Consider the following 9,989-nt stretch of genomic DNA (forward strand, 5'->3'; position numbering starts at 1 on the left):
CTTCCCTACAATTTGTGGAATAATAATTTACATTCTTTGTAAGTAGCAATGGTCAGTAGTTTGTTCTTTTGTTTTTTCTTTAAAGGGCATGTTCTACTTAACTATTTCACTGTGCGTTTTTCAGTTAAAAGAAATACCACTACATAATTTCAAGGAAACCATCTTATTTGGAAATACAGTGTTGGGTCTAACAGCATGTCGGTAAAAAGATGAGTGATGACATCATAGTCCTTGCTTGCTTCTGTCTGCAGGAGTGACACAATATTTTTTATTTTTTCATATAATGATTTATGATGTATTATGCTGTAAGCACTTTCTGGTCTAAAGGCATTTCACCAGGCTGAAATAGTCCTTTTCCCCCACCTTGTACTTAGTCTGAGAGAGTTTGTGATCTGTTAGTAACTCCCATTGGTGCAGGGAGGTTTGGGAATCCAGATGTAAATAGCAGTATTGCTCTACTTATTTATTTGGAAATATACTTGAGAGCACTAAACAAGCGTGCTATTTAGAGAAAATTGAACTTTTACCTTCTATGGATTAGCCTCTTACAAGAAGAAAACAAACCTATATACTCTTAATTCCTTTTCCCCCTCTATTCCTCCTGTTTCTTCTGGAGGAAACAAAGATAAATTCATTGAGTACATTCATTTCAATATTTTATATAAAAAGTCTTCAGAAGAATTAATGCAGTGAAACACTTCCTGTCCTCACTGCAAAATCCAAACTGAGAAGTTAATTGGTATCTAATTCAGAAGAGAAAAATGTTTTCCCTGGTCCTGTGTTGGGTGGGGGGCCAAGGGGATGGGAGGGTCCTTCCCCTGGGGGTGGGAGGTGTTGCTTCCTAAAGCCCTCGGAGCAGCAGTGGGAAATGGAGTGAGCCATGAAGCTGGTCTTAACAAGCTCCTGCTTTAATACATGGTTGAGTTCTTTCCTATCTGACCTAAGAAAAGAAAGTGCAGCCTAAGCAGGGGGTCTTTTGGCTGCAAGGTCATAGGTCAGCTGGGGGGTTTAGGCAACAAAAGCACACTGATGAAAATTTACTCTTTGGGAAAGAGCAGTTGTAGAGAGAGGAGAGAATGGTGTTTTGTACTGATGGGAAAGAAGTTAGCATGTGCATAATGGCATCCTTCAAAACACGGAAATACTGTGACTGGTAAGAAAGTAGAACCAGCTTTATGATACTGTGTAAATCAAGAAAATCTGGGGTAAACTGCAGCATTAAATCCTCTCTGGTGTTAATTGGTGTTGGTTTAAGTTACTGCATTTAAGGATATTAGCCCAATAGCAGCTTAACTACAGTTTTAGCATAACTGTGAAATGCTAGATGTAGCTGCATTGCGTAGATAACCCATCTAATGTTTCTTCTTCGCCATGCAGAGTGTAAAATGAGCGTGCCAGATGTTCACAGAAAAACTGAGGAAGAGGCAATGTGCAGGCAGCCTGGCCAGCACATTTGAGCTTCAGTGTTTACTAAAACTTGCGGTGGAATTGAGCTGACTGGAAGTCGAGGCCTTTGCTGAATAGCGCAGGGTGGGGATATAAGACAGGGAAGCTGTGAGCGGGACTCAGTGTGAAAGGGGAGGCCAGCAACAGCAGAGGGAAGAATGCTCATGATCAGACATGCGGGGGAAAAAGTCTGGCATAATTCCTTGAAGTGCTGGCTCCAGCTGCTTCCGTGCCAGCTATGGAGAGTGAATTGAAAGTGACTGATGAGTTACCCCAATTAAAGGGTGAGGGACAGGATAAAACAAAAAATCTCAAAGCTATTAGTTGTCATAAATTAGGATACATTGTCAAGAAAATAAAAATTGCAGTAACTTAAGTAATTCTAACATTTGAAAACAATGACATAACTATGTTATAAAATTACTGAACTGTATCCCTATTTATCTGTCTTAAGTCATTGGTGGAAACACGTAGCACACCTCTGTATTTTATTATCAGACTTGAAATCTTACAGTATTGCAGCTAATGACAGACGTGATAGTTTTTGCTTTGCTAGCTTAAATTAAATCTTACCAGACAGTTACTAGGAAGAAAGAGAAATAGTAATTTTGAAGATGTTTGGTTTTCAGCCCCCTCAGAATAAACCATAAAAAGGGAGAGTATGAAACATAACAACTTGAAACTGTAAAGTTGTTAAAACCGTGTTTATTTTACCGACAGTTATGTTACTGTCACTGAAAGGTGACTGACAAACCAATAGTTTTTATCCATGAAGTTAGTAAAATCCTTCCTTAAAGTAACCTAAACCACCAGCAAAATAAAGAGATGGGTTTATGGCCCCACTGCTCCTCCACACCCTTCTCTTCCTGTTGCCTGCAGTAGCGATACTCTGGGAAAAGGCATTTGCAGCCTCCTCCGGCAGGAGCGCTCACTTGGGACTCCAGCAGCAGCCAGAGGCCACGTGTGCAAGGTGTGCCCTCCCGGTCCTTCAGGAAGGGAAGTCGCTGTGGAGGCACCAGGCTGAAACGTGGAGGTCGAAGGTTAATTGCCAGCCCCATTCCAGAGCTGTGTGTGATCAGGTGGCCTCTGCTCTTGGGTGTCTCTCACTGAAGCAAGTGTCCTGCTTCAGCCATTGACAGGTGCAACAGGCTCAAAAGCCAGGGACTTTTCTGAAGGTGACAGCTGCCATCCCAAACTTGTAATTTACCTCTTTACCCAAGCAGAGATTTTTGAGAGATGTTGGCCCCCGCTGCATTTTGCAGGCTTCCAGAGTCTTTGTGTGTCACCGCCCACCCCAAGTCCTTGAGTGCTGCAAGGGAAAGGTCATCTCCTGTCATTGAGCCTGGCTTTTGGTAGGGTTTTTTTATTTGTGTCTGGAGGAGGTACATTTGTTATTTCTGGTATAAGCAACCCAGGTAACAGTGAAGTACTGTGTGAATTCAGCTGTAATGAGCTCTCAAGCAACAGATTTTCTTCAGCTTAGTAGACTAATTCCGTACTTCTCTTGTTCCTGTCCAGACATTTAGCTCAAGAGCTCGGTGGTTACCCATGAAAGTTGTTTGCTTGCTCTGTTTAACTCTCAAAACAAATACGTTGTTCTTGCTGTGGAAAACTGATCAAAGTTTTACAGTGTATTCAGGTGCTCAAAAAGATGATCCTTTGATTTTTTTTTTCCTCCTAAGTGAAGAACCAAGAACTAATTCAGTATCAGAAGTGGAACTGAGTTTTAGTCAATGTGACTCAAGGCCTTGGAACAGGTAACTTTCTTACACTTAAAATGAAAATATTACATTAAGCATGTACAACTGCTAAACCTTCAAATGGTGGTGAAGGAGCAGACTAATGAAACGTAGAACCTTGGATGAGACAGTTTGAGGAAAACAGACTTTTGTTCGTGGCTATCAGCACCCTGATTAAGGGTAGGTCCCCTCTTTTTCACACACCCTTTTGGTTTTTTTCTGCTGGAGTTCATAGTTTGCCTGAGAGCCATCCAGCAGGGTCTGCCTGTTCCTGCGGGAATAGGTCACAGCCTCCTTATGTCTGCTTGTTTTCAAGATTAAGAGCAGTTTGTTCTGAGGCTATTTTAATCCTGCCAGCTTCTGTCATCATGAGCAAGACTGCGTCAAAACCCTCAACTCCCCTGAACGTGCCAGGAGCCCTCTGGCAGTACCTAAAATTTACCATGGGAGTGGACAATTACCACTGCAGGAATCTTTCTCTTTAGCCTGGCCACAGCTCCAGAAACACCCAGCCTATATTGTGGTGATCTATTTAACAGAAACAAAGATTCCCCCTTCTGCTCTGGAGAGAAGGAAGCACATGCTTTGCATATTTTTTTAACTCTTTGTTTGTTTTGTCAAATGCTGTAACAAAGAGCAGCAGGTGTGCTCTCAGCCAGTGTGAGTTTTCTCCCTAGACAACAGATCCTCACCTCTCCTATTGATGGCAAATGGCTTGTGATAACTCTGGTGCTCTCAGTGTGCTTTTATCCATGACACATCTTGGCCTTCAATCCTGCATATACATGCATGGCAGGTCTTTGGAGTTCACTTGCAAGCTTTACAACTCTGGCTGATACTCATGCTTTCTGTCATCCAGGTCAAGAGTTCTTACCACTTTTACATTTGCCAGGTGGCCACAGTGAGAGATCCTTCTCTGCCATCTCGTCACTGTGACACTGCACAGATGCTGTGGAAACAGGATGAGAGGCGCACACAGCCCACCTGCCCATTGCTCTTGTTATGTTACTTAAGCAGTTAAAGGGAAGCTAATACCCCTCCCTTTCAGGAAACTCTGTTCAGGCTCTGGCTGAGATAGTGGCAATATCTCTGAAGATGAAAAGCCAGTAACAGGTTTATTACTGGGCTGATACATTACCACAAATGGCTGTTGCAGGAGTCCTTCACAGAACAAATACAGAGCAAAAAAAATTTCTAGCAGCCTGTTCCTCAAAATACAGGGGAGGATACCCTATTCAGACCCCCCGAAGAAATCTGGAGCTACCAGTGATTGTTACATGCTGTGCTTATAATACTTTCATCCAATATGTAAAGCCCTTGAGGGCTATCCTGAGGCAGCACTGGGAGGCCATGACAGAACTTGTTTGACTCGGTTTTTTAGGTCTGATAGTATCCCAGTGTCATATTCTTCAGTTACTGCCTATTGAGACTCCCAGATGGATAAAAAGAGCTCAGGCTTTTCTTCGTAAAGCTCATAAAGTCCTCTTAAACCAGTACTGTAGAGGGCTTCCTACCCCCACTAACAAGCACAACAGTCCTCTCTTTCCTGAAATCCAGTCAGCATTAATTTCTACTCAGAAATGTCTCCATCACCATTCATCTTTCTTCTGAGGACACCATACCTCAGTCTGTACATCTCTGTCACTCACACCTGCATTCTTCAAGAGACTTATCTTGAGAGCACCTAAGTGGGTCACGGAGTGGCCACCTAGCAGATGGCCAGGAAGCCGCTCCCTCGGAGCACTGCCCAGTTCCAGCAGAGCGAGGGATGCCCCCATAGAAGGCTGTGTGGACAGACACGTGTAGCCACGCTTCAGGAACGCTGTGAGATGCCACAAACCACAGCTCTGTATGAAGTCACACAGTCCTGGTATGGCAGCAAACCAGACAAAATTCAGAGGGGTTTAGATACTGATACAGCAGCAGCACTGTCCATCTACTGGTGGCCTCCTGTGGGATCCACACTAATTGGAATGCAGCCACCATTGAAGGAGGAGCCCTTGCCCTCCCTCCCTTCCCCCACCACCCCTTCAGTTGCTTTCAGCAGTGTAATCTTTCCTGGTTTGTTCTGGAACTAGAGAAGGATACTTGTACTTGCTAAATAATGGACCTTTCAAGGCAGTAAGTACCTATAAAAGCAAGATCTTTCCTGAAAACTTTTCTTCATTGTCTGCACGAGGATCTGCTGAAAGAAACAGTTGGAGTTTCTCGTTTCCCTTCTGCGGGTGTTTCCTTAAAGGAAAAAATAAAAAAGGACTGGCTGGCTGCCAGGCTCTGGAGGCACATAAATAACCCGGGGCTGCGCCAATGCAGCTGCTGAAGCAGCAGCAGCCCCCTCCCAAGAATGTCCAGGAGCCACTGGGGAGATGCTGATTTTCAGGAAGTGTCTCCCAGCCTCCACCACCTTCTCCACCACCAAGCAGACTGTGGAGTTTGCCCAGTGCCAAGCAGGGCTGGGCTCAGCGTGCAGCCCTGCGGACTGGAGCGCTGGATCACAGTGATTGCTTCCCCCTCCTTTCCTTTGGAGGAAGCAGCTCCTGTCGCAGCCACATATGGGAACCAGCCAGTCATCTCGAGCTTTGGCAGCTGGTGTGATGCTTGGTGGCCCCCGCTCCACACAGGAGATACTTCTCCTTGTAAAAAAGAGGCAGGCAAGTTCATGCAAAAGGTGTTATTGAAGGAATATCCTAGGTCTGGAATCCAAATGCCCAGATTGTGACATTTAAATGTTGTGTTCACTGATCCTTAAGTACTGAAATAGTTCTTACTGTACTATCACAGCTGCTTTCTCCAAGGTCTCTCAGACTAGACAGGGGGAACACACAAGACATTCAATTTACACAGATTTACAACTAATGTTTCTTTTTGAGGTGCTTGTCTCACTATTTAACAATTTAATAGACTAGATTTTTTTATTCTTGTTGTTGTTGTTTTATAGGGTTAGCTGCTTGCCTAAGGGGGTGTCCACTAGAGGCTGGGAAGCAGCTAGCTGAGTAGCAGCCCTGCTGAAGAGGATAGGACTTAAGAGTGGCTGCCAAATTGAATGTAGGCCAGGAGACCAATAAGTCAAACTGCAGTCTGGGCTCCATCAGGAAGTATGTGGCCAACGAATGAAGGGATGCACTTACCCACCAGTACTGACACTGCTGAGCAGTGCATCTAATATTGCTGTCCAGCTTTGGACTTCTTGCTCAAGGATGTTGAAAAACTGTAGACTCCAGTGATGGGCTCCTAAGGTGTCCACAGAACTCAAGGCCTGCCCTCTGGAAAGACAGTGGAAGGAGCTGGATTTAGTCTGTGGGGTGAACTAATAAGAGCCCAATATTATCTGCAGGACAGTTATAAAGATGGAGCCAAACACCTCCTGATAGCCGCAGGAGACGTGGCTGGGGCAATGGCCACAAACTCAAGCTTGGGAGCTCCAGGCCAGGCAGCAGGACAGGCCTGTTTTACTCTGAGGGCAGTGCACTGGGTGGCCTAAAGAGGTCGTGTAATTTCCACCCTTGCAGGTTTTCAGGCATCACCTAGACAAAGCCCCCAGCTGACCTGAGCACAAGTGCCAGTCCTGCTGCAAGTGGGAGGATGAACTCCATGTCCAGAAGCAAATCTCTGTGATTCTGCAGCCTACAGAGAAACACAGAATCTGCAAAACCCAAGGCAGGAAAATCCCAGTACCACGCAGAGGACAACCTGACTCACACAAGAGCATCCTGTTTTGCCTTCAGGAATTGTTCCCTCCAATGCAGTGCTCCCAGGCTGGGCCGGAGGCCCCACAGCATCCCAGGTGCTCTGGCAGCAGCAGGGAGCACATAGCAGGGAAGACAAAGTGTGCACAGTGTGGAGGTGCCATGCTTTGGGTACACAGCTCTGCTGCTCACAACCTGCATGTGGAGCTGCATGGGGACTTGCCTGTGCTAGCTCAACTTTACTGAGTCTTGTTTCTCAGCATGATGTGAGCAAACCCCAAGTGTCACTGCTTTCAGAAAAAGATATTACAGTAAATACCTCCTTCGAGACTTACTCATTTCCTTTCCCCCATCTCTCACTACTTTCTTAACTGCAAAGACAAAAGTCCTTTTATAATACAAGGCTTATCTTACCTACTTTCTCAACAGCCCCACAAAGCTGAGAGTTCAGCAGAGCCCGAATACAGCTCTATCTTGTTAATGAGTAAGTTACATGAGAAAGAGAGAATCAGACCTTTCATGCATCTCCCACCTTGTAAACAATCACTGGTACTTTAAGTGTGTATTTATGTCCAGGGAGATCTTCAGTACTATTCTGGGCCTTTTTATTTAGCAATTGTCTTGGGCATCTAGCACCATTTCAGAACTCCCCATGTCTAAGGCAAACAGATCTTTGTTGATTCCTGGAGGAAAACCTCCAGAGCACAGAGTGGCAGAAGACTTGTTACAGGCTGATGTGACATAAACAAAGGCCACGCTCAGACTAGAGGACACATCCTTGCATTTATATGCCACAGGAGTTATCAGAGGTGTCCTAGTAAGCAGCCATCTGATCCTAGCTATGGGAGAATTAACACTGGGAGAACAAGTACCCTTTAAATCCTTTTATGCCAACCAGCCAGCAGATCCCCCCATCATTAGTGCAAATTGAATCTGCCCTAGGCTACCAAGTTGTAAATAGTTTTTGAGCATGAAAAGGTTTGAGGGAAAAACTGAGTTGTCTTACTCATAGTTTTGATTTTGGTAACTTCTAGGACCAAAAGTACTCTGCAGATCAAAGATTGTCTACGAAAGCAGAAGAGGTAACAAAAAGTTGCTCTAAAGTAACACATATCAAGTCACCCACATGAGTAATTGCATTTCTAAGTTTTTTACACTTGACGTTGTTTTTTGCTATTGATGTTGACAACATGTTAAGCACTAAGCATCTTTTTAAGCTACAACTAAGTTTGCATAGCAACCAATTCATTGCTGAATCTTCAGCCACTCCCAGTACTGGCAGAAAGACAAACTAAGGCAAGAATTGCATCCAGAGTAATTGCTGGCCAAGTCCTGATTTCAGCCAGTTCCCTGCAAAGGCTGGCTCTGGAGAGGCCTTCTGTGCTGGAGGAGATGGCTGGTGCCTTGCAAAGCAGAGAAGTGCACAAAACTAACCACTAATCTGCCGTTGTTTTAAGATAAGGCCTCCTTCCCCCCTCTACCTGCACGGAGTGCTTTGCCTGGGATGAGGATGTGCGTGAGAGAGGCGCTGCTCTGACTTCACTGCAGCCGGTCTGTTACACAGCGAGTTACAAAGCTGGTCTTCGGCGTTTCCCCATAGCAGCTTTTGCTGACATCCTGGAGCTTTCCCCATCCTCCACAGTGCTTTGGGCCAAGTTGTCTCCAGCTGTACTTACTCCTCCCTTGCTAGTTCACAAATACATGTGCGCAGTTCTTTGCTTGGGAGAGCCCAGCCCCCAGCAGTTAAACATCTGCGGAAGTGTCGAAGTATTTCATATCTCTGTTAACTGAGTTTGATTTCTTGTGGCTTAGTCTGAGGCTGCCCTGTTAGGAAGCACTGGCCTAGCTTTTCAAAAGGTCATGAACAAGGAAACTTCCTAATCTTAAAAGAATACTTCATCACCTATTTCTATTAAAAGCATTGCTTGGAGTGTTGCAAGAAAAAAAATCAGTGGCTTACACCATGAGTAAGAATTTTTCTTTTAATACAAGTGGCTTGGACTGCACATGGCATTACCAGAAGACTGATTTAATTCATTCCACTATCAGAAAAAGTGGGCACAACGTCTAAAAATGTCTTCGCTGCTGAGCTGTCCTGCAGCAGGCACTGAAAGGAACTCGTGTACAGGTGCCACTTCCACTGAGCTCCTACACACAGGTGGCAGCACTGCCGAGTACTCCCGGTGCAGCACAGGAAGCAGTGCAGCACGCTGGAAGGGCCAGCTCCTGGCAGCAGAGCCGGATTCGGCGACAGGGATCCCATAAGCCACCCCAGAACCAAAGCCTTCCCCTGATGTCCCACAGCTGAGTCTGTTTACAAAGTCCTTTCCCGCAGGACACAGCCCCTTGCCAAGACCGTGGCGTGTCGGGGAAGCACCTCCCTGTACACAGTGTGTATCCTAGCGACTGTTACTAGCAAAGGCAGAAATACAACTGGAGTTTGTTTGGTTGTTAAATGGGCGCTTCCTCCCGGGACACCCAGCACAGCCCTGCCTTGAGCCTGCAGCTGAGCGTGCACAGCCCCCTCAGGCACGGTGGGGCGGCCACAGCCCGATGCGCTCTTAGATGAGAGATGGCAGCAGCTTCATCAGACAGGGCTGCAAGGAGAGTGCCACCAGCAGCACTGGCACCGCTGCCAACAGCTGCACAGGCATCGTGTGCCATGGTCCGACTGCCACAGAGACAAGCTCAAGGCTGTCCAGGTTTCTCTATTTGGAAAAAAACCCACCTCAGTTAGAAGACCAAACCCAGTTTGCCGTCCAAAAGGAGAAGCACCCAAATACATGAACCCAAACCCCAGTGTTGTATGCCACTATCCGTGCCACCGCCACCAGCAGCACAGCTGCTCTAATCCAGGTACTTTTCTACATGTAAACAAGCCCTTGTAAGCTGCGAGGAATCACTGAACGTGACAGATGGCTCAGCCCTCTCATTTTGGCAGTGCACAGCTGTGCCCTCCTCACCTTTCTGTAGCCACCAGCCAAGTTTCATTTTTTCCTTTTCAAATGCAAACTGTGGTTTCTTTAGTATTAGCGGCGCTCTAGGTAACTGCTTCTCTATAAAAGCCATTTTCACGTGGCAAAATAAATCCCTTCTCTAGGAATATTGAGCTACGTTG

Source organism: Corvus kubaryi, unplaced genomic scaffold (assembly GCF_017639235.1).
Source record: "Corvus kubaryi isolate FWS band 111438036 unplaced genomic scaffold, C.kubaryi_AGA036_p1.0 37232, whole genome shotgun sequence".
Taxonomy (NCBI): domain Eukaryota; kingdom Metazoa; phylum Chordata; class Aves; order Passeriformes; family Corvidae; genus Corvus; species Corvus kubaryi.